Here is a 21396-nt window from a genome sequence, read left to right as displayed (position 1 = left end):
GCGCGCCTCCCCGCGCCGTCCTCGAGGAACTGGCGGTTGCGGAAGGAAGCGCTTTCGTCAAATGCGGCCGAAAACTAACATTTTGTGTGTTGGGAGAAAAGCCGAACGCGAATTCTGCCGTGCTCCTACATTAGATGAGCGCCAACGGCCATACCATGATGAATACACCGGTTCTCGTCCGATCACCGAAGTTAAGCATCATCGGGCCCGGCTAGTACTTGGATGGGTGACCGCCTGGGAAACCCGGGTGCTGTTGGCTCTTTTCCTGTTATGTTTTTTGTTATGTCGCCAGCCCAATTTTCAAACTACCTTTCTGTTGTGACAAAGATGCTTCCTTAAGCCTTTTAAACTACTGTAATGGTACGAAAATGCAGTAATTAACTCAGTTTGAGAGAGAATGTGCTAACCACGTTTGCCAAGAAGACTTTGAAAACGACAAAACAGTACGAATCGGCAGGTGAATTCTGAAATACGTACCGCCTATTGTTGTGTAGGAGTGTAGAGTTCCAAATTTGATTTGTAACCACGAATTTATTCCTTAGTCGTCTCGTCTCGTCTCGTCTCGTCTCGTCCCGCAGACGTTTGTCGTGCTTGCGCTGTCATATGGACCACGACCCGAGCGGCAGCGAGCGGCAGTCGAGCAAAGTCGGGACAAGTCGGGACGGGGACAGGGACAGGGATAGGAATGGTGCGAATGCACTGCAAACTACGCAGACACCTGGTGTGAGGCGAGGCGAGGCGAGGAAGCCCACATCGCTACCAGTGGGCCCTCCAGCACGACACTGGCGCACCCCGCACAGGCCCTCCGCTGAGCACCAGGGACAAGATGCGTCCTCCGCTAGTGTCGAAGGCTGCACGCGCCCAGCGAATGACAGGGGGTGCAACGAGCAGCAGTGCGTCTCACACACGCGGCGGTGCGCCCGCCAATTCGGCCGTCACTCTGCTGGGACGCCGGGCGCGCCTCCCCGCGCCGTCCTCGAGGAACTGGCGGTTGCGGAAGGAAGCGCTTTCGTCAAATGCGGCCGAAAACTAACATTTTGTGTGTTGGGAGAAAAGCCGAACGCGAATTCTGCCGTGCTCCTACATTAGATGAGCGCCAACGGCCATACCATGATGAATACACCGGTTCTCGTCCGATCACCGAAGTTAAGCATCATCGGGCCCGGCTAGTACTTGGATGGGTGACCGCCTGGGAAACCCGGGTGCTGTTGGCTCTTTTCCTGTTATGTTTTTTGTTATGTCGCCAGCCCAATTTTCAAACTACCTTTCTGTTGTGACAAAGATGCTTCCTTAAGCCTTTTAAACTACTGTAATGGTACGAAAATGCAGTAATTAACTCAGTTTGAGAGAGAATGTGCTAACCACGTTTGCCAAGAAGACTTTGAAAACGACAAAACAGTACGAATCGGCAGGTGAATTCTGAAATACGTACCGCCTATTGTTGTGTAGGAGTGTAGAGTTCCAAATTTGATTTGTAACCACGAATTTATTCCTTAGTCGTCTCGTCTCGTCTCGTCTCGTCTCGTCCCGCAGACGTTTGTCGTGCTTGCGCTGTCATATGGACCACGACCCGAGCGGCAGCGAGCGGCAGTCGAGCAAAGTCGGGACAAGTCGGGACGGGGACCGGGACAGGGATAGGAATGGTGCGAATGCACTGCAAACTACGCAGACACCTGGTGTGAGGCGAGGCGAGGCGAGGAAGCCCACATCGCTACCAGTGGGCCCTCCAGCACGACACTGGCGCACCCCGCACAGGCCCTCCGCTGAGCACCAGGGACAAGATGCGTCCTCCGCTAGTGTCGAAGGCTGCACGCGCCCAGCGAATGACAGGGGGTGCAACGAGCAGCAGTGCGTCTCACACACGCGGCGGTGCGCCCGCCAATTCGGCCGTCACTCTGCTGGGACGCCGGGCGCGCCTCCCCGCGCCGTCCTCGAGGAACTGGCGGTTGCGGAAGGAAGCGCTTTCGTCAAATGCGGCCGCAAACTAACATTTTGTGTGTTGGGAGAAAAGCCGAACGCGAATTCTGCCGTGCTCCTACATTAGATGAGCGCCAACGGCCATACCATGATGAATACACCGGTTCTCGTCCGATCACCGAAGTTAAGCATCATCGGGCCCGGCTAGTACTTGGATGGGTGACCGCCTGGGAAACCCGGGTGCTGTTGGCTCCCTTCCTGTTATGTTTTTTGTTATGTCGCCAGCCCAATTTTCAAACTACCTTTCTGTTGTGACAAAGTTGCTTCTTTAAGCCTTTTAAACTACTGTAATGGTACGAAAATGCAGTAATTAACTCAGTTTGAGGGAGAATGTGCTAACCACGTTTGCCAAGAAGACTTTGAAAACGACAAAACAGTACGAATCGGCAGGTGAATTCTGAAATACGTACCGCCTATTGTTGTGTAGGAGTGTAGAGTTCCAAATTTGATTTGTAACCACGAATTTATTCCTTAGTCGTCTCGTCTCGTCTCGTCTCGTCTCGTCCCGCAGACGTTTGTCGTGCTTGCGCTGTCATATGGACCACGACCCGAGCGGCAGCGAGCGGCAGTCGAGCAAAGTCGGGACAAGTCGGGACGGGGACAGGGACAGGGATAGGAATGGTGCGAATGCACTGCAAACTACGCAGACACCTGGTGTGAGGCGAGGCGAGGCGAGGAAGCCCACATCGCTACCAGTGGGCCCTCCAGCACGACACTGGCGCACCCCGCACAGGCCCTCCGCTGAGCACCAGGGACAAGATGCGTCCTCCGCTAGTGTCGAAGGCTGCACGCGCCCAGCGAATGACAGGGGGTGCAACGAGCAGCAGTGCGTCTCACACACGCGGCGGTGCGCCCGCCAATTCGGCCGTCACTCTGCTGGGACGCCGGGCGCGCCTCCCCGCGCCGTCCTCGAGGAACTGGCGGTTGCGGAAGGAAGCGCTTTCGTCAAATGCGGCCGAAAACTAACATTTTGTGTGTTGGGAGAAAAGCCGAACGCGAATTCTGCCGTGCTCCTACATTAGATGAGCGCCAACGGCCATACCATGATGAATACACCGGTTCTCGTCCGATCACCGAAGTTAAGCATCATCGGGCCCGGCTAGTACTTGGATGGGTGACCGCCTGGGAAACCCGGGTGCTGTTGGCTCTTTTCCTGTTATGTTTTTTGTTATGTCGCCAGCCCAATTTTCAAACTACCTTTCTGTTGTGACAAAGTTGCTTCTTTAAGCCTTTTAAACTACTGTAATGGTACGAAAATGCAGTAATTAACTCAGTTTGAGGGAGAATGTGCTAACCACGTTTGCCAAGAAGACTTTGAAAACGACAAAACAGTACGAATCGGCAGGTGAATTCTGAAATACGTACCGCCTATTGTTGTGTAGGAGTGTAGAGTTCCAAATTTGATTTGTAACCACGAATTTATTCCTTAGTCGTCTCGTCTCGTCTCGTCTCGTCTCGTCCCGCAGACGTTTGTCGTGCTTGCGCTGTCATATGGACCACGACCCGAGCGGCAGCGAGCGGCAGTCGAGCAAAGTCGGGACAAGTCGGGACGGGGACAGGGACAGGGATAGGAATGGTGCGAATGCACTGCAAACTACGCAGACACCTGGTGTGAGGCGAGGCGAGGCGAGGAAGCCCACATCGCTACCAGTGGGCCCTCCAGCACGACACTGGCGCACCCCGCACAGGCCCTCCGCTGAGCACCAGGGACAAGATGCGTCCTCCGCTAGTGTCGAAGGCTGCACGCGCCCAGCGAATGACAGGGGGTGCAACGAGCAGCAGTGCGTCTCACACACGCGGCGGTGCGCCCGCCAATTCGGCCGTCACTCTGCTGGGACGCCGGGCGCGCCTCCCCGCGCCGTCCTCGAGGAACTGGCGGTTGCGGAAGGAAGCGCTTTCGTCAAATGCGGCCGAAAACTAACATTTTGTGTGTTGGGAGAAAAGCCGAACGCGAATTCTGCCGTGCTCCTACATTAGATGAGCGCCAACGGCCATACCATGATGAATACACCGGTTCTCGTCCGATCACCGAAGTTAAGCATCATCGGGCCCGGCTAGTACTTGGATGGGTGACCGCCTGGGAAACCCGGGTGCTGTTGGCTCTTTTCCTGTTATGTTTTTTGTTATGTCGCCAGCCCAATTTTCAAACTACCTTTCTGTTGTGACAAAGATGCTTCCTTAAGCCTTTTAAACTACTGTAATGGTACGAAAATGCAGTAATTAACTCAGTTTGAGAGAGAATGTGCTAACCACGTTTGCCAAGAAGACTTTGAAAACGACAAAACAGTACGAATCGGCAGGTGAATTCTGAAATTCGTACCGCCTATTGTTGTGTAGGAGTGTAGAGTTCCAAATTTGATTTGTAACCACGAATTTATTCCTTAGTCGTCTCGTCTCGTCTCGTCTCGTCTCGTGCCGCAGACGTTTGTCGTGCTTGCGCTGTCATATGGACCACGACCCGAGCGGCAGCGAGCGGCAGTCGAGCAAAGTCGGGACAAGTCGGGACGGGGACCGGGACAGGGATAGGAATGGTGCGAATGCACTGCAAACTACGCAGACACCTGGTGTGAGGCGAGGCGAGGCGAGGAAGCCCACATCGCTACCAGTGGGCCCTCCAGCACGACACTGGCGCACCCCGCACAGGCCCTCCGCTGAACACCAGGGACAAAATGCGTCCTCCGCTAGTGTCGAAGGCTGCACGCGCCCAGCGAATGACAGGGGGTGCAACGAGCAGCAGTGCGTCTCACACACGCGGCGGTGCGCCCGCCAATTCGGCCGTCACTCTGCTGGGACGCCGGGCGCGCCTCCCCGCGCCGTCCTCGAGGAACTGGCGGTTGCGGAAGGAAGCGCTTTCGTCAAATGCGGCCGAAAACTAACATTTTGTGTGTTGGGAGAAAAGCCGAACGCGAATTCTGCCGTGCTCCTACATTAGATGAGGGCCAACGGCCATATCATGATGAATACACCGGTTCTCGTCCGATCACCGAAGTTAAGCATCATCGGGCCCGGCTAGTACTTGGATGGGTGACCGCCTGGGAAACCCGGGTGCTGTTGGCTCCCTTCCTGTTATGTTTTTTGTTATGTCGCCAGCCCAATTTTCAAACTACCTTTCTGTTGTGACAAAGATGCTTCCTTAAGCCTTTTAAACTACTGTAATGGTACGAAAATGCAGTAATTAACTCAGTTTGAGAGAGAATGTGCTAACCACGTTTGCCAAGAAGACTTTGAAAACGACAAAACAGTACGAATCGGCAGGTGAATTCTGAAATACGTACCGCCTATTGTTGTGTAGGAGTGTAGAGTTCCAAATTTGATTTGTAACCACGAATTTATTCCTTAGTCGTCTCGTCTCGTCTCGTCTCGTCTCGTCCCGCAGACGTTTGTCGTGCTTGCGCTGTCATATGGACCACGACCCGAGCGGCAGCGAGCGGCAGTCGAGCAAAGTCGGGACAAGTCGGGACGGGGACAGGGACAGGGATAGGAATGGTGCGAATGCACTGCAAACTACGCAGACACCTGGTGTGAGGCGAGGCGAGGCGAGGAAGCCCACATCGCTACCAGTGGTCCCTCCAGCACGACACTGGCGCACCCCGCACAGGCCCTCCGCTGAGCACCAGGGACAAGATGCGTCCTCCGCTAGTGTCGAAGGCTGCACGCGCCCAGCGAATGACAGGGGGTGCAACGAGCAGCAGTGCGTCTCACACACGCGGCGGTGCGCCCGCCAATTCGGCCGTCACTCTGCTGGGACGCCGGGCGCGCCTCCCCGCGCCGTCCTCGAGGAACTGGCGGTTGCGGAAGGAAGCGCTTTCGTCAAATGCGGCCGAAAACTAACATTTTGTGTGTTGGGAGAAAAGCCGAACGCGAATTCTGCCGTGCTCCTACATTAGATGAGCGCCAACGGCCATACCATGATGAATACACCGGTTCTCGTCCGATCACCGAAGTTAAGCATCATCGGGCCCGGCTAGTACTTGGATGGGTGACCGCCTGGGAAACCCGGGTGCTGTTGGCTCTTTTCCTGTTATGTTTTTTGTTATGTCGCCAGCCCAATTTTCAAACTACCTTTCTGTTGTGACAAAGATGCTTCCTTAAGCCTTTTAAACTACTGTAATGGTACGAAAATGCAGTAATTAACTCAGTTTGAGGGAGAATGTGCTAACCACGTTTGCCAAGAAGACTTTGAAAACGACAAAACAGTACGAATCGGCAGGTGAATTCTGAAATACGTACCGCCTATTGTTGTGTAGGAGTGTAGAGTTCCAAATTTGATTTGTAACCACGAATTTATTCCTTAGTCGTCTCGTCTCGTCTCGTCTCGTCTCGTCCCGCAGACGTTTGTCGTGCTTGCGCTGTCATATGGACCACGACCCGAGCGGCAGCGAGCGGCAGTCGAGCAAAGTCGGGACAAGTCGGGACGGGGACCGGGACAGGGATAGGAATGGTGCGAATGCACTGCAAACTACGCAGACACCTGGTGTGAGGCGAGGCGAGGCGAGGAAGCCCACATCGCTACCAGTGGGCCCTCCAGCACGACACTGGCGCACCCCGCACAGGCCCTCCGCTGAGCACCAGGGACAAGATGCGTCCTCCGCTAGTGTCGAAGGCTGCACGCGCCCAGCGAATGACAGGGGGTGCAACGAGCAGCAGTGCGTCTCACACACGCGGCGGTGCGCCCGCCAATTCGGCCGTCACTCTGCTGGGACGCCGGGCGCGCCTCCCCGCGCCGTCCTCGAGGAACTGGCGGTTGCGGAAGGAAGCGCTTTCGTCAAATGCGGCCGAAAACTAACATTTTGTGTGTTGGGAGAAAAGCCGAACGCGAATTCTGCCGTGCTCCTACATTAGATGAGCGCCAACGGCCATACCATGATGAATACACCGGTTCTCGTCCGATCACCGAAGTTAAGCATCATCGGGCCCGGCTAGTACTTGGATGGGTGACCGCCTGGGAAACCCGGGTGCTGTTGGCTCTTTTCCTGTTATGTTTTTTGTTATGTCGCCAGCCCAATTTTCAAACTACCTTTCTGTTGTGACAAAGATGCTTCCTTAAGCCTTTTAAACTACTGTAATGGTACGAAAATGCAGTAATTAACTCAGTTTGAGAGAGAATGTGCTAACCACGTTTGCCAAGAAGACTTTGAAAACGACAAAACAGTACGAATCGGCAGGTGAATTCTGAAATACGTACCGCCTATTGTTGTGTAGGAGTGTAGAGTTCCAAATTTGATTTGTAACCACGAATTTATTCCTTAGTCGTCTCGTCTCGTCTCGTCTCGTCTCGTCCCGCAGACGTTTGTCGTGCTTGCGCTGTCATATGGACCACGACCCGAGCGGCAGCGAGCGGCAGTCGAGCAAAGTCGGGACAAGTCGGGACGGGGACCGGGACAGGGATAGGAATGGTGCGAATGCACTGCAAACTACGCAGACACCTGGTGTGAGGCGAGGCGAGGCGAGGAAGCCCACATCGCTACCAGTGGGCCCTCCAGCACGACACTGGCGCACCCCGCACAGGCCCTCCGCTGAACACCAGGGACAAAATGCGTCCTCCGCTAGTGTCGAAGGCTGCACGCGCCCAGCGAATGACAGGGGGTGCAACGAGCAGCAGTGCGTCTCACACACGCGGCGGTGCGCCCGCCAATTCGGCCGTCACTCTGCTGGGACGCCGGGCGCGCCTCCCCGCGCCGTCCTCGAGGAACTGGCGGTTGCGGAAGGAAGCGCTTTCGTCAAATGCGGCCGAAAACTAACATTTTGTGTGTTGGGAGAAAAGCCGAACGCGAATTCTGCCGTGCTCCTACATTAGATGAGGGCCAACGGCCATATCATGATGAATACACCGGTTCTCGTCCGATCACCGAAGTTAAGCATCATCGGGCCCGGCTAGTACTTGGATGGGTGACCGCCTGGGAAACCCGGGTGCTGTTGGCTCCCTTCCTGTTATGTTTTTTGTTATGTCGCCAGCCCAATTTTCAAACTACCTTTCTGTTGTGACAAAGATGCTTCCTTAAGCCTTTTAAACTACTGTAATGGTACGAAAATGCAGTAATTAACTCAGTTTGAGAGAGAATGTGCTAACCACGTTTGCCAAGAAGACTTTGAAAACGACAAAACAGTACGAATCGGCAGGTGAATTCTGAAATACGTACCGCCTATTGTTGTGTAGGAGTGTAGAGTTCCAAATTTGATTTGTAACCACGAATTTATTCCTTAGTCGTCTCGTCTCGTCTCGTCTCGTCTCGTCCCGCAGACGTTTGTCGTGCTTGCGCTGTCATATGGACCACGACCCGAGCGGCAGCGAGCGGCAGTCGAGCAAAGTCGGGACAAGTCGGGACGGGGACAGGGACAGGGATAGGAATGGTGCGAATGCACTGCAAACTACGCAGACACCTGGTGTGAGGCGAGGCGAGGCGAGGAAGCCCACATCGCTACCAGTGGTCCCTCCAGCACGACACTGGCGCACCCCGCACAGGCCCTCCGCTGAGCACCAGGGACAAGATGCGTCCTCCGCTAGTGTCGAAGGCTGCACGCGCCCAGCGAATGACAGGGGGTGCAACGAGCAGCAGTGCGTCTCACACACGCGGCGGTGCGCCCGCCAATTCGGCCGTCACTCTGCTGGGACGCCGGGCGCGCCTCCCCGCGCCGTCCTCGAGGAACTGGCGGTTGCGGAAGGAAGCGCTTTCGTCAAATGCGGCCGAAAACTAACATTTTGTGTGTTGGGAGAAAAGCCGAACGCGAATTCTGCCGTGCTCCTACATTAGATGAGCGCCAACGGCCATACCATGATGAATACACCGGTTCTCGTCCGATCACCGAAGTTAAGCATCATCGGACCCGGCTAGTACTTGGATGGGTGACCGCCTGGGAAACCCGGGTGCTGTTGGCTCCCTTCCTGTTATGTTTTTTGTTATGTCGCCAGCCCAATTTTCAAACTACCTTTCTGTTGTGACAAAGATGCTTCCTTAAGCCTTTTAAACTACTGTAATGGTACGAAAATGCAGTAATTAACTCAGTTTGAGGGAGAATGTGCTAACCACGTTTGCCAAGAAGACTTTGAAAACGACAAAACAGTACGAATCGGCAGGTGAATTCTGAAATACGTACCGCCTATTGTTGTGTAGGAGTGTAGAGTTCCAAATTTGATTTGTAACCACGAATTTATTCCTTAGTCGTCTCGTCTCGTCTCGTCTCGTCTCGTCCCGCAGACGTTTGTCGTGCTTGCGCTGTCATATGGACCACGACCCGAGCGGCAGCGAGCGGCAGTCGAGCAAAGTCGGGACAAGTCGGGACGGGGACCGGGACAGGGATAGGAATGGTGCGAATGCACTGCAAACTACGCAGACACCTGGTGTGAGGCGAGGCGAGGCGAGGAAGCCCACATCGCTACCAGTGGGCCCTCCAGCACGACACTGGCGCACCCCGCACAGGCCCTCCGCTGAGCACCAGGGACAAGATGCGTCCTCCGCTAGTGTCGAAGGCTGCACGCGCCCAGCGAATGACAGGGGGTGCAACGAGCAGCAGTGCGTCTCACACACGCGGCGGTGCGCCCGCCAATTCGGCCGTCACTCTGCTGGGACGCCGGGCGCGCCTCCCCGCGCCGTCCTCGAGGAACTGGCGGTTGCGGAAGGAAGCGCTTTCGTCAAATGCGGCCGAAAACTAACATTTTGTGTGTTGGGAGAAAAGCCGAACGCGAATTCTGCCGTGCTCCTACATTAGATGAGCGCCAACGGCCATACCATGATGAATACACCGGTTCTCGTCCGATCACCGAAGTTAAGCATCATCGGGCCCGGCTAGTACTTGGATGGGTGACCGCCTGGGAAACCCGGGTGCTGTTGGCTCTTTTCCTGTTATGTTTTTTGTTATGTCGCCAGCCCAATTTTCAAACTACCTTTCTGTTGTGACAAAGATGCTTCCTTAAGCCTTTTAAACTACTGTAATGGTACGAAAATGCAGTAATTAACTCAGTTTGAGGGAGAATGTGCTAACCACGTTTGCCAAGAAGACTTTGAAAACGACAAAACAGTACGAATCGGCAGGTGAATTCTGAAATACGTACCGCCTATTGTTGTGTAGGAGTGTAGAGTTCCAAATTTGATTTGTAACCACGAATTTATTCCTTAGTCGTCTCGTCTCGTCTCGTCTCGTCTCGTCCCGCAGACGTTTGTCGTGCTTGCGCTGTCATATGGACCACGACCCGAGCGGCAGCGAGCGGCAGTCGAGCAAAGTCGGGACAAGTCGGGACGGGGACCGGGACAGGGATAGGAATGGTGCGAATGCACTGCAAACTACGCAGACACCTGGTGTGAGGCGAGGCGAGGCGAGGAAGCCCACATCGCTACCAGTGGGCCCTCCAGCACGACACTGGCGCACCCCGCACAGGCCCTCCGCTGAGCACCAGGGACAAGATGCGTCCTCCGCTAGTGTCGAAGGCTGCACGCGCCCAGCGAATGACAGGGGGTGCAACGAGCAGCAGTGCGTCTCACACACGCGGCGGTGCGCCCGCCAATTCGGCCGTCACTCTGCTGGGACGCCGGGCGCGCCTCCCCGCGCCGTCCTCGAGGAACTGGCGGTTGCGGAAGGAAGCGCTTTCGTCAAATGCGGCCGAAAACTAACATTTTGTGTGTTGGGAGAAAAGCCGAACGCGAATTCTGCCGTGCTCCTACATTAGATGAGCGCCAACGGCCATACCATGATGAATACACCGGTTCTCGTCCGATCACCGAAGTTAAGCATCATCGGGCCCGGCTAGTACTTGGATGGGTGACCGCCTGGGAAACCCGGGTGCTGTTGGCTCTTTTCCTGTTATGTTTTTTGTTATGTCGCCAGCCCAATTTTCAAACTACCTTTCTGTTGTGACAAAGATGCTTCCTTAAGCCTTTTAAACTACTGTAATGGTACGAAAATGCAGTAATTAACTCAGTTTGAGAGAGAATGTGCTAACCACGTTTGCCAAGAAGACTTTGAAAACGACAAAACAGTACGAATCGGCAGGTGAATTCTGAAATACGTACCGCCTATTGTTGTGTAGGAGTGTAGAGTTCCAAATTTGATTTGTAACCACGAATTTATTCCTTAGTCGTCTCGTCTCGTCTCGTCTCGTCTCGTCCCGCAGACGTTTGTCGTGCTTGCGCTGTCATATGGACCACGACCCGAGCGGCAGCGAGCGGCAGTCGAGCAAAGTCGGGACAAGTCGGGACGGGGACCGGGACAGGGATAGGAATGGTGCGAATGCACTGCAAACTACGCAGACACCTGGTGTGAGGCGAGGCGAGGCGAGGAAGCCCACATCGCTACCAGTGGGCCCTCCAGCACGACACTGGCCCACCCCGCACAGGCCCTCCGCTGAACACCAGGGACAAAATGCGTCCTCCGCTAGTGTCGAAGGCTGCACGCGCCCAGCGAATGACAGGGGGTGCAACGAGCAGCAGTGCGTCTCACACACGCGGCGGTGCGCCCGCCAATTCGGCCGTCACTCTGCTGGGACGCCGGGCGCGCCTCCCCGCGCCGTCCTCGAGGAACTGGCGGTTGCGGAAGGAAGCGCTTTCGTCAAATGCGGCCGAAAACTAACATTTTGTGTGTTGGGAGAAAAGCCGAACGCGAATTCTGCCGTGCTCCTACATTAGATGAGGGCCAACGGCCATACCATGATGAATACACCGGTTCTCGTCCGATCACCGAAGTTAAGCATCATCGGGCCCGGCTAGTACTTGGATGGGTGACCGCCTGGGAAACCCGGGTGCTGTTGGCTCCCTTCCTGTTAAGTTTTTTATTATGTCGCCAGCCCAATTTTCAAACTACCTTTCTGTTGTGACAAAGATGCTTCCTTAAGCCTTTTAAACTACTGTAATGGTACGAAAATGCAGTAATTAACTCAGTTTGAGGGAGAATGTGCTAACCACGTTTGCCAAGAAGACTTTGAAAACGACAAAACAGTACGAATCGGCAGGTGAATTCTGAAATACGTACCGCCTATTGTTTTGTAGGAGTGTAGAGTTCCAAATTTGATTTGTAACCACGAATTTATTCCTTAGTCGTCTCGTCTCGTCTCGTCTCGTCTCGTCCCGCAGACGTTTGTCGTGCTTGCGCTGTCATATGGACCACGACCCGAGCGGCAGCGAGCGGCAGTCGAGCAAAGTCGGGACAAGTCGGGACGGGGACAGGGACAGGGATAGGAATAGTGCGAATGCACTGCAAACTACGCAGACACCTGGTGTGAGGCGAGGCGAGGCGAGGAAGCCCACATCGCTATCAGTGGGCCCTCCAGCACGACACTGGCGCACCCCGCACAGGCCCTCCGCTGAACACCAGGGACAAGATGCGTCCTCCGCTAGTGTCGAAGGCTGCACGCGCCCAGCGAATGACAGGGGGTGCAACGAGCAGCAGTGCGTCTCACACACGCGGCGGTGCGCCCGCCAATTCGGCCGTCACTCTGCTGGGACGCCGGGCGCGCCTCCCCGCGCCGTCCTCGAGGAACTGGCGGTTGCGGAAGGAAGCGCTTTCGTCAAATGCGGCCGAAAACTAACATTTTGTGTGTTGGGAGAAAAGCCGAACGCGAATTCTGCCGTGCTCCTACATTAGATGAGCGCCAACGGCCATACCATGATGAATACACCGGTTCTCGTCCGATCACCGAAGTTAAGCATCATCGGGCCCGGCTAGTACTTGGATGGGTGACCGCCTGGGAAACCCGGGAGCTGTTGGCTCCCTTCCTGTTATGTTTTTTGTTATGTCGCCAGCCCAATTTTCAAACTACCTTTCTGTTGTGACAAAGATGCTTCCTTAAGCCTTTTAAACTACTGTAGTGGTACGAAAATGCAGTAATTAACTCAGTTTGAGGGAGAATGTGCTAACCACGTTTGCCAAGAAGACTTTGAAAACGACAAAACAGTACGAATCGGCAGGTGAATTCTGAAATACGTACCGCCTATTGTTGTGTAGGAGTGTAGAGTTCCAAATTTGATTTGTAACCACGAATTTATTCCTTAGTCGTCTCGTCTCGTCTCGTCCCGCAGACGTTTGTCGTGCTTGCGCTGTCATATGGACCACGACCCGAGCGGCAGCGAGCGGCAGTCGAGCAAAGTCGGGACAAGTCGGGACGGGGACAGGTACAGGGATAGGAATGGTGCGAATGCACTGCAAACTACGCAGACACCTGGTGTGAGGCGAGGCGAGGCGAGGAAGCCCACATCGCTACCAGTGGGCCCTCCAGCACGACACTGGCGCACCCCGCACAGGCCCTCCGCTGAGCACCAGGGACTAGATGCGTCCTCCGCTAGTGTCGAAGGCTGCACGCGCCCAGCGAATGACAGGGGGTGCAACGAGCAGCAGTGCGTCTCACACACGCGGCGGTGCGCCCGCCAATTCGGCCGTCACTCTGCTGGGACGCCGGGCGCGCCTCCCCGCGACGTCCTCGAGGAACTGGCGGTTGCGGAAGGAAGCGCTTTCGTCAAATGCGGCCGAAAACTAACATTTTGTGTGTTGGGAGAAAAGCGGAACGCGAATTCTGCCGTGCTCCTACATTAGATGAGCGCCAACGGCCATACCATGATGAATACACCGGTTCTCGTCCGATCACCGAAGTTAAGCATCATCGGGCCCGGCTAGTACTTGGATGGGTGACCGCCTGGGAAACCCGGGTGCTGTTGGCTCCATTCCTGTTTTTTTTTTTTTATGTCGCCAGCCCAATTTTCAAACTACCTTTCTGTTGTGACAAAGATGCTTCCTTAAGCCTTTTAAACTACTGTAATGGTACGAAAATGCAGTAATTAACTCAGTTTGAGGGAGAATGTGCTAACCAAGTTTGCCAAGAAGACTTTGAAAACGACAAAACAGTACGAATCGGCAGGTGATTTCTGAAATACGTCACCGCCTATTGTTGTGTAGGAGTGTAGAGTTCCAAATTTGATTTGTAACCACGAATTTATTCCTTAGTCGTCTCGTCTCGTCTCGTCTCGTCTCGTCCCGCAGACGTTTGTCGTGCTTGCGCTGTCATATGGACCACGACCCGAGCGGCAGCGAGCGGCAGTCGAGCAAATCGGGACAAGTCGGGACGGGGACAGGGACAGGGATAGGAATGGTGCGAATGCACTGCAAACTACGCAGACACCTGGTGTGAGGCGAGGCGAGGCGAGGAAGCCCACATCGCTACCAGTGGGCCCTCCAGCACGACACTGGCGCACCCCGCACAGGCCCTCCGCAGAACACCAGGGACAAGATGCGTCCTCCGCTAGTGTCGAAGGCTGCACGCGCCCAGCGAATGACAGGGGGTGCAACGAGCAGCAGTGCGTCTCACACACGCGGCGGTGCGCCCGCCAATTCGGTCGTCACTCTGCTGGGACGCCGGGCGCGCCTCCCCGCGCCGTCCTCGAGGAACTGGCGGTTGCGGAAGGAAGCGCTTTCGTCAAATGCGGCCGAAAACTAACATTTTGTGTGTTGGGAGAAAAGCCGAACGCGAATTCTGCCGTGCTCCTACATTAGATGAGGGCCAACGGCCATACCATGATGAATACACCGGTTCTCGTCCGATCACCGAAGTTAAGCATCATCGGGCCCGGCTAGTACTTGGATGGGTGACCGCCTGGGAAACCCGGGTGCTGTTGGCTCCCTTCCTGTTATGTTTTTTGTTATGTCGCCAGCCCAATTTTCAAACTACCTTTCTGTTGTGACAAAGATGCTTCCTTAAGCCTTTTAAACTACTGTAATGGTACGAAAATGCAGTAATTAACTCAGTTTGAGGGAGAATGTGCTAACCACGTTTGCCAAGAAGACTTTGAAAACGACAAAACAGTACGAATCGGCAGGTGAATTCTGAAATACGTACCGCCTATTGTTGTGTAGGAGTGTGGAGTTCCAAATTTGATTTGTAACCACGAATTTATTCCTTAGTCGTCTCGTCTCGTCTCGTCTCGTCTCGTCCCGCAGACGTTTGTCGTGCTTGCGCTGTCATATGGACCACGACCCGAGCGGCAGCGAGCGGCAGTCGAGCAAAGTCGGGACAAGTCGGGACGGGGACAGGGACAGGGATAGGAATGGTGCGAATGCACTGCAAACTACGCAGACACCTGGTGTGAGGCGAGGCGAGGCGAGGAAGCCCACATCGCTACCAGTGGGCCCTACAGCACGACACTGGCGCACCCCGCACAGGCCCTCCGCTGAGCACCAGGGACAAGATGCGTCCTCCGCTAGTGTCGAAGGCTGCACGCGCCCAGCGAATGACAGGGGGTGCAACGAGCAGCAGTGCGTCTCACACACGCGGCGGTGCGCCCGCCAATTCAGCCGTCACTCTGCTGGGACGCCGGGCGCGCCTCCCCGCGCCGTCCTCAAGGAACTGGCGGTTGCGGAAGGAAGCGCTTTCGTCAAATGCGGCCGAAAACTAACATTTTGTGTGTTGGGAGAAAAGCGGAACGCGAATTCTGCCGTGCTCCTACATTAGATGAGCGCCAACGGCCATACCATGATGAATACACCGGTTCTCGTCCGATCACCGAAGATAAGCATCATCGGGCCCGGCTAGTACTTCGATGGGTGACCGCCTGGGAAACCCGGGTGCTGTTGGCTCCCTTCCTGTTTTTTTTTGTTATGTCGCCAGTCCAATTTTCAAACTACCTTTCTGTTGTGACAAAGATGCTTCCTTAAGCCTTTTAAACTACTGTAATGGTACGAAAATGCAGTAATTAACTCAGTTTGAGGGAGAATGTGCTAACCACGTTTGCCAAGAAGACTTTGAAAACGACAAAACAGTACGAATCGGCAGGTGAATTCTGAAATACGTACCGCCTATTGTTTTGTAGGAGTGTAGAGTTCCAAATTTGATTTGTAACCACGAATTTATTCCTTAGTCGTCTCGTCTCGTCTCGTCTCGTCTCGTCCCGCAGACGTTTGTCGTGCTTGCGCTGTCATATGGACCACGACCCGAGCGGCAGCGAGCGGCAGTCGAGCAAAGTCGGGACAAGTCGGGACGGGGACAGGGACAGGGATAGGAATAGTGCGAATGCACTGCAAACTACGCAGACACCTGGTGTGAGGCGAGGCGAGGCGAGGAAGCCCACATCGCTATCAGTGGGCCCTCCAGCACGACACTGGCACACCCCGCACAGGCCCTCCGCTGAACACCAGGGACAAGATGCGTCCTCCGCTAGTGTCGAAGGCTGCACGCGCCCAGCGAATGACAGGGGGTGCAACGAGCAGCAGTGCGTCTCACACACGCGGCGGTGCGCCCGCCAATTCGGTCGTCACTCTGCTGGGACGCCGGGCGCGCCTCCCCGCGCCGTCCTCGAGGAACTGGCGGTTGCGGAAGGAAGCGCTTTCGTCAAATGCGGCCGAAAACTAACATTTTGTGTGTTGGGAGAAAAGCCGAACGCGAATTCTGCCGTGCTCCTACATTAGATGAGCGCCAACGGCCATACCATGATGAATACACCGGTTCTCGTCCGATCACCGAAGTTAAGCATCATCGGGCCCGGCTAGTACTTGGATGGGTGACCGCCTGGGAAACCCGGGAGCTGTTGGCTCCCTTCCTGTTATGTTTTTTGTTATGTCGCCAGCCCAATTTTCAAACTACCTTTCTGTTGTGACAAAGATGCTTCCTTAAGCCTTTTAAACTACTGTAATGGTACGAAAATGCAGTAATTAACTCAGTTTGAGGGAGAATGTGCTAACCACGTTTGCCAAGAAGACTTTGAAAACGACAAAACAGTACGAATCGGCAGGTGAATTCTGAAATACGTACCGCCTATTGTTGTGTAGGAGTGTAGAGTTCCAAATTTGATTTGTAACCACGAATTTATTCCTTAGTCGTCTCGTCTCGTCTCGTCCCGCAGACGTTTGTCGTGCTTGCGCTGTCATATGGACCACGACCCGAGCGGCAGCGAGCGGCAGTCGAGCAAAGTCGGGACAAGTCGGGACGGGGACAGGGACAGGGATAGGAATGGTGCGAATGCACTGCAAACTACGCAGACACCTGGTGTGAGGCGAGGCGAGGCGAGGAAGCCCACATCGCTACCAGTGGGCCCTCCAGCACGACACTGGCGCACCCCGCACAGGCCCTCCGCAGAACACCAGGGACAAGATGCGTCCTCCGCTAGTGTCGAAGGCTGCACGCGCCCAGCGAATGACAGGGGGTGCAACGAGCAGCAGTGCGTCTCACACACGCGGCGGTGCGCCCGCCAATTCGGTCGTCACTCTGCTGGGACGCCGGGCGCGCCTCCCCGCGCCGTCCTCGAGGAACTGGCGGTTGCGGAAGGAAGCGCTTTCGTCAAATGCGGCCGAAAACTAACATTTTGTGTGTTGGGAGAAAAGCCGAACGCGAATTCTGCCGTGCTCCTACATTAGATGAGGGCCAACGGCCATACCATGATGAATACACCGGTTCTCGTCCGATCACCGAAGTTAAGCATCATCGGGCCCGGCTAGTACTTGGATGGGTGACCGCCTGGGAAACCCGGGTGCTGTTGGCTCCCTTCCTGTTATGTTTTTTGTTATGTCGCCAGCCCAATTTTCAAACTACCTTTCTGTTGTGACAAAGATGCTTCCTTAAGCCTTTTAAACTACTGTAATGGTACGAAAATGCAGTAATTAACTCAGTTTGAGGGAGAATGTGCTAACCACGTTTGCCAAGAAGACTTTGAAAACGACAAAACAGTACGAATCGGCAGGTGAATTCTGAAATACGTACCGCCTATTGTTGTGTAGGAGTGTGGAGTTCCAAATTTGATTTGTAACCACGAATTTATTCCTTAGTCGTCTCGTCTCGTCTCGTCTCGTCTCGTCCCGCAGACGTTTGTCGTGCTTGCGCTGTCATATGGACCACGACCCGAGCGGCAGCGAGCGGCAGTCGAGCAAAGTCGGGACAAGTCGGGACGGGGACAGGGACAGGGATAGGAATGGTGCGAATGCACTGCAAACTACGCAGACACCTGGTGTGAGGCGAGGCGAGGCGAGGAAGCCCACATCGCTACCAGTGGGCCCTACAGCACGACACTGGCGCACCCCGCACAGGCCCTCCGCTGAGCACCAGGGACAAGATGCGTCCTCCGCTAGTGTCGAAGGCTGCACGCGCCCAGCGAATGACAGGGGGTGCAACGAGCAGCAGTGCGTCTCACACACGCGGCGGTGCGCCCGCCAATTCAGCCGTCACTCTGCTGGGACGCCGGGCGCGCCTCCCCGCGCCGTCCTCAAGGAACTGGCGGTTGCGGAAGGAAGCGCTTTCGTCAAATGCGGCCGAAAACTAACATTTTGTGTGTTGGGAGAAAAGCGGAACGCGAATTCTGCCGTGCTCCTACATTAGATGAGCGCCAACGGCCATACCATGATGAATACACCGGTTCTCGTCCGATCACCGAAGATAAGCATCATCGGGCCCGGCTAGTACTTCGATGGGTGACCGCCTGGGAAACCCGGGTGCTGTTGGCTCCCTTCCTGTTTTTTTTTGTTATGTCGCCAGTCCAATTTTCAAACTACCTTTCTGTTGTGACAAAGATGCTTCCTTAAGCCTTTTAAACTACTGTAATGGTACGAAAATGCAGTAATTAACTCAGTTTGAGGGAGAATGTGCTAACCACGTTTGCCAAGAAGACTTTGAAAACGACAAAACAGTACGAATCGGCAGGTGAATTCTGAAATACGTACCGCCTATTGTTTTGTAGGAGTGTAGAGTTCCAAATTTGATTTGTAACCACGAATTTATTCCTTAGTCGTCTCGTCTCGTCTCGTCTCGTCTCGTCCCGCAGACGTTTGTCGTGCTTGCGCTGTCATATGGACCACGACCCGAGCGGCAGCGAGCGGCAGTCGAGCAAAGTCGGGACAAGTCGGGACGGGGACAGGGACAGGGATAGGAATAGTGCGAATGCACTGCAAACTACGCAGACACCTGGTGTGAGGCGAGGCGAGGCGAGGAAGCCCACATCGCTATCAGTGGGCCCTCCAGCACGACACTGGCACACCCCGCACAGGCCCTCCGCTGAACACCAGGGACAAGATGCGTCCTCCGCTAGTGTCGAAGGCTGCACGCGCCCAGCGAATGACAGGGGGTGCAACGAGCAGCAGTGCGTCTCACACACGCGGCGGTGCGCCCGCCAATTCGGTCGTCACTCTGCTGGGACGCCGGGCGCGCCTCCCCGCGCCGTCCTCGAGGAACTGGCGGTTGCGGAAGGAAGCGCTTTCGTCAAATGCGGCCGAAAACTAACATTTTGTGTGTTGGGAGAAAAGCCGAACGCGAATTCTGCCGTGCTCCTACATTAGATGAGCGCCAACGGCCATACCATGATGAATACACCGGTTCTCGTCCGATCACCGAAGTTAAGCATCATCGGGCCCGGCTAGTACTTGGATGGGTGACCGCCTGGGAAACCCGGGAGCTGTTGGCTCCCTTCCTGTTATGTTTTTTGTTATGTCGCCAGCCCAATTTTCAAACTACCTTTCTGTTGTGACAAAGATGCTTCCTTAAGCCTTTTAAACTACTGTAATGGTACGAAAATGCAGTAATTAACTCAGTTTGAGGGAGAATGTGCTAACCACGTTTGCCAAGAAGACTTTGAAAACGACAAAACAGTACGAATCGGCAGGTGAATTCTGAAATACGTACCGCCTATTGTTGTGTAGGAGTGTAGAGTTCCAAATTTGATTTGTAACCACGAATTTATTCCTTAGTCGTCTCGTCTCGTCTCGTCCCGCAGACGTTTGTCGTGCTTGCGCTGTCATATGGACCACGACCCGAGCGGCAGCGAGCGGCAGTCGAGCAAAGTCGGGACAAGTCGGGACGGGGACAGGGACAGGGATAGGAATGGTGCGAATGCACTGCAAACTACGCAGACACCTGGTGTGAGGCGAGGCGAGGCGAGGAAGCCCACATCGCTACCAGTGGGCCCTCCAGCACGACACTGGCGCACCCCGCACAGGCCCTCCGCTGAGCACCAGGGACTAGATGCGTCCTCCGCTAGTGTCGAAGGCTGCACGCGCCCAGCGAATGACAGGGGGTGCAACGAGCAGCAGTGCGTCTCACACACGCGGCGGTGCGCCCGCCAATTCGGCCGTCACTCTGCTGGGACGCCGGGCGCGCCTCCCCGCGCCGTCCTCGAGGAACTGGCGGTTGCGGAAGGAAGCGCTTTCGTCAAATGCGGCCGAAAACTAACATTTTGTGTGTTGGGAGAAAAGCGGAACGCGAATTCTGCCGTGCTCCTACATTAGATGAGCGCCAACGGCCATACCATGATGAATACACCGGTTCTCGTCCGATCACCGAAGATAAGCATCATCGGGCCCGGCTAGTACTTGGATGGGTGACCGCCTGGGAAACCCGGGTGCTGTTGGCTCCATTCCTGTTTTTTTTTTTTTTTTATGTCGCCAGCCCAATTTTCAAACTACCTTTCTTTTGTGACAAAGATGCTTCCTTAAGCCTTTTAAACTACTGTAATGGTACGAAAATGCAGTAATTAACTCAGTTTGAGGGAGAATGTGCTAACCAAGTTTGCCAAGAAGACTTTGAAAACGACAAAACAGTACGAATCGGCAGGTGATTTCTGAAATACGTCACCGCCTATTGTTGTGTAGGAGTGTAGAGTTCCAAATTTGATTTGTAACCACGAATTTATTCCTTAGTCGTCTCGTCTCGTCTCGTCTCGTCTCGTCCCGCAGACGTTTGTCGTGCTTGCGCTGTCATATGGACCACGACCCGAGCGGCAGCGAGCGGCAGTCGAGCAAAGTCGGGACAAGTCGGGACGGGGACAGGGACAGGGATAGGAATGGTGCGAATGCACTGCAAACTACGCAGACACCTGGTGTGAGGCGAGGCGAGGCGAGGAAGCCCACATCGCTACCAGTGGGCCCTCCAGCACGACACTGGCGCACCCCGCACAGGCCCTCCGCAGAACACCAGGGACAAGATGCGTCCTCCGCTAGTGTCGAAGGCTGCACGCGCCCAGCGAATGACAGGGGGTGCAACGAGCAGCAGTGCGTCTCATACACGCGGCGGTGCGCCCGCCAATTCGGTCGTCACTCTGCTGGGACGCCGGGCGCGCCTCCCCGCGCCGTCCTCGAGGAACTGGCGGTTGCGGAAGGAAGCGCTTTCGTCAAATGCGGCCGAAAACTAACATTTTGTGTGTTGGGAGAAAAGCCGAACGCGAATTCTGCCGTGCTCCTACATTAGATGAGGGCCAACGGCCATACCATGATGAATACACCGGTTCTCGTCCGATCACCGAAGTTAAGCATCATCGGGCCCGGCTAGTACTTGGATGGGTGACCGCCTGGGAAACCCGGGTGCTGTTGGCTCCCTTCCTGTTATGTTTTTTGTTATGTCGCCAACCCAATTTTCAAACTACCTTTCTGTTGTGACAAAGATGCTTCCTTAAGCCTTTTAAACTACTGTAATGGTACGAAAATGCAGTAATTAACTCAGTTTGAGGGAGAATGTGCTAACCACGTTTGCCA

The 21396-nt window shown here is 54.9% G+C and overlaps 23 non-coding genes across 23 annotated transcripts; all 23 read left to right on the top strand.

Moving 5' to 3' along the window:
• The first annotated feature begins 140 nt into the window (after positions 1-140).
• LOC126177982 (5S ribosomal RNA) lies at positions 141-259 on the top strand. Its single transcript, XR_007535903.1, has one exon. It is a non-coding gene; the product is annotated as a 5S ribosomal RNA (ribosomal RNA).
• An 836-nt stretch (positions 260-1095) lies between these two features.
• LOC126177981 (5S ribosomal RNA) lies at positions 1096-1214 on the top strand. Its single transcript, XR_007535902.1, has one exon. It is a non-coding gene; the product is annotated as a 5S ribosomal RNA (ribosomal RNA).
• Positions 1215-2050: 836 nt separating this feature from the next.
• On the top strand, positions 2051-2169 carry LOC126177980 (5S ribosomal RNA). Its single transcript, XR_007535901.1, has one exon. It is a non-coding gene; the product is annotated as a 5S ribosomal RNA (ribosomal RNA).
• Positions 2170-3005: 836 nt separating this feature from the next.
• Positions 3006-3124, top strand: LOC126177979 (5S ribosomal RNA). The gene has a single exon (XR_007535900.1). It is a non-coding gene; the product is annotated as a 5S ribosomal RNA (ribosomal RNA).
• Positions 3125-3960: 836 nt separating this feature from the next.
• Positions 3961-4079, top strand: LOC126177977 (5S ribosomal RNA). Its single transcript, XR_007535899.1, has one exon. It is a non-coding gene; the product is annotated as a 5S ribosomal RNA (ribosomal RNA).
• Positions 4080-4915: 836 nt separating this feature from the next.
• LOC126178122 (5S ribosomal RNA) lies at positions 4916-5034 on the top strand. Its single transcript, XR_007536037.1, has one exon. It is a non-coding gene; the product is annotated as a 5S ribosomal RNA (ribosomal RNA).
• Positions 5035-5870: 836 nt separating this feature from the next.
• On the top strand, positions 5871-5989 carry LOC126177975 (5S ribosomal RNA). The gene has a single exon (XR_007535897.1). It is a non-coding gene; the product is annotated as a 5S ribosomal RNA (ribosomal RNA).
• An 836-nt stretch (positions 5990-6825) lies between these two features.
• On the top strand, positions 6826-6944 carry LOC126177974 (5S ribosomal RNA). The gene has a single exon (XR_007535896.1). It is a non-coding gene; the product is annotated as a 5S ribosomal RNA (ribosomal RNA).
• Positions 6945-7780: 836 nt separating this feature from the next.
• LOC126178121 (5S ribosomal RNA) lies at positions 7781-7899 on the top strand. Its single transcript, XR_007536036.1, has one exon. It is a non-coding gene; the product is annotated as a 5S ribosomal RNA (ribosomal RNA).
• An 836-nt stretch (positions 7900-8735) lies between these two features.
• On the top strand, positions 8736-8854 carry LOC126178109 (5S ribosomal RNA). The gene has a single exon (XR_007536024.1). It is a non-coding gene; the product is annotated as a 5S ribosomal RNA (ribosomal RNA).
• Positions 8855-9690: 836 nt separating this feature from the next.
• Positions 9691-9809, top strand: LOC126177973 (5S ribosomal RNA). Its single transcript, XR_007535895.1, has one exon. It is a non-coding gene; the product is annotated as a 5S ribosomal RNA (ribosomal RNA).
• An 836-nt stretch (positions 9810-10645) lies between these two features.
• LOC126177972 (5S ribosomal RNA) lies at positions 10646-10764 on the top strand. The gene has a single exon (XR_007535893.1). It is a non-coding gene; the product is annotated as a 5S ribosomal RNA (ribosomal RNA).
• Positions 10765-11600: 836 nt separating this feature from the next.
• LOC126177971 (5S ribosomal RNA) lies at positions 11601-11719 on the top strand. Its single transcript, XR_007535892.1, has one exon. It is a non-coding gene; the product is annotated as a 5S ribosomal RNA (ribosomal RNA).
• Positions 11720-12555: 836 nt separating this feature from the next.
• On the top strand, positions 12556-12674 carry LOC126178116 (5S ribosomal RNA). The gene has a single exon (XR_007536031.1). It is a non-coding gene; the product is annotated as a 5S ribosomal RNA (ribosomal RNA).
• Positions 12675-13500: 826 nt separating this feature from the next.
• On the top strand, positions 13501-13619 carry LOC126177970 (5S ribosomal RNA). The gene has a single exon (XR_007535891.1). It is a non-coding gene; the product is annotated as a 5S ribosomal RNA (ribosomal RNA).
• An 835-nt stretch (positions 13620-14454) lies between these two features.
• Positions 14455-14573, top strand: LOC126177969 (5S ribosomal RNA). The gene has a single exon (XR_007535890.1). It is a non-coding gene; the product is annotated as a 5S ribosomal RNA (ribosomal RNA).
• Positions 14574-15409: 836 nt separating this feature from the next.
• Positions 15410-15528, top strand: LOC126178158 (5S ribosomal RNA). Its single transcript, XR_007536072.1, has one exon. It is a non-coding gene; the product is annotated as a 5S ribosomal RNA (ribosomal RNA).
• An 834-nt stretch (positions 15529-16362) lies between these two features.
• On the top strand, positions 16363-16481 carry LOC126178115 (5S ribosomal RNA). Its single transcript, XR_007536030.1, has one exon. It is a non-coding gene; the product is annotated as a 5S ribosomal RNA (ribosomal RNA).
• An 826-nt stretch (positions 16482-17307) lies between these two features.
• On the top strand, positions 17308-17426 carry LOC126177968 (5S ribosomal RNA). The gene has a single exon (XR_007535889.1). It is a non-coding gene; the product is annotated as a 5S ribosomal RNA (ribosomal RNA).
• An 836-nt stretch (positions 17427-18262) lies between these two features.
• On the top strand, positions 18263-18381 carry LOC126178157 (5S ribosomal RNA). The gene has a single exon (XR_007536070.1). It is a non-coding gene; the product is annotated as a 5S ribosomal RNA (ribosomal RNA).
• An 834-nt stretch (positions 18382-19215) lies between these two features.
• On the top strand, positions 19216-19334 carry LOC126178114 (5S ribosomal RNA). Its single transcript, XR_007536029.1, has one exon. It is a non-coding gene; the product is annotated as a 5S ribosomal RNA (ribosomal RNA).
• An 826-nt stretch (positions 19335-20160) lies between these two features.
• LOC126178111 (5S ribosomal RNA) lies at positions 20161-20279 on the top strand. Its single transcript, XR_007536026.1, has one exon. It is a non-coding gene; the product is annotated as a 5S ribosomal RNA (ribosomal RNA).
• An 839-nt stretch (positions 20280-21118) lies between these two features.
• Positions 21119-21237, top strand: LOC126177966 (5S ribosomal RNA). The gene has a single exon (XR_007535888.1). It is a non-coding gene; the product is annotated as a 5S ribosomal RNA (ribosomal RNA).
• The last annotated feature ends 159 nt before the right edge of the window (positions 21238-21396 follow it).

Source organism: Schistocerca cancellata, chromosome 3, assembly GCF_023864275.1.
Source record: "Schistocerca cancellata isolate TAMUIC-IGC-003103 chromosome 3, iqSchCanc2.1, whole genome shotgun sequence".
Taxonomy (NCBI): domain Eukaryota; kingdom Metazoa; phylum Arthropoda; class Insecta; order Orthoptera; family Acrididae; genus Schistocerca; species Schistocerca cancellata.
This window is presented reverse-complemented; position numbering and strand designations above follow the sequence as displayed.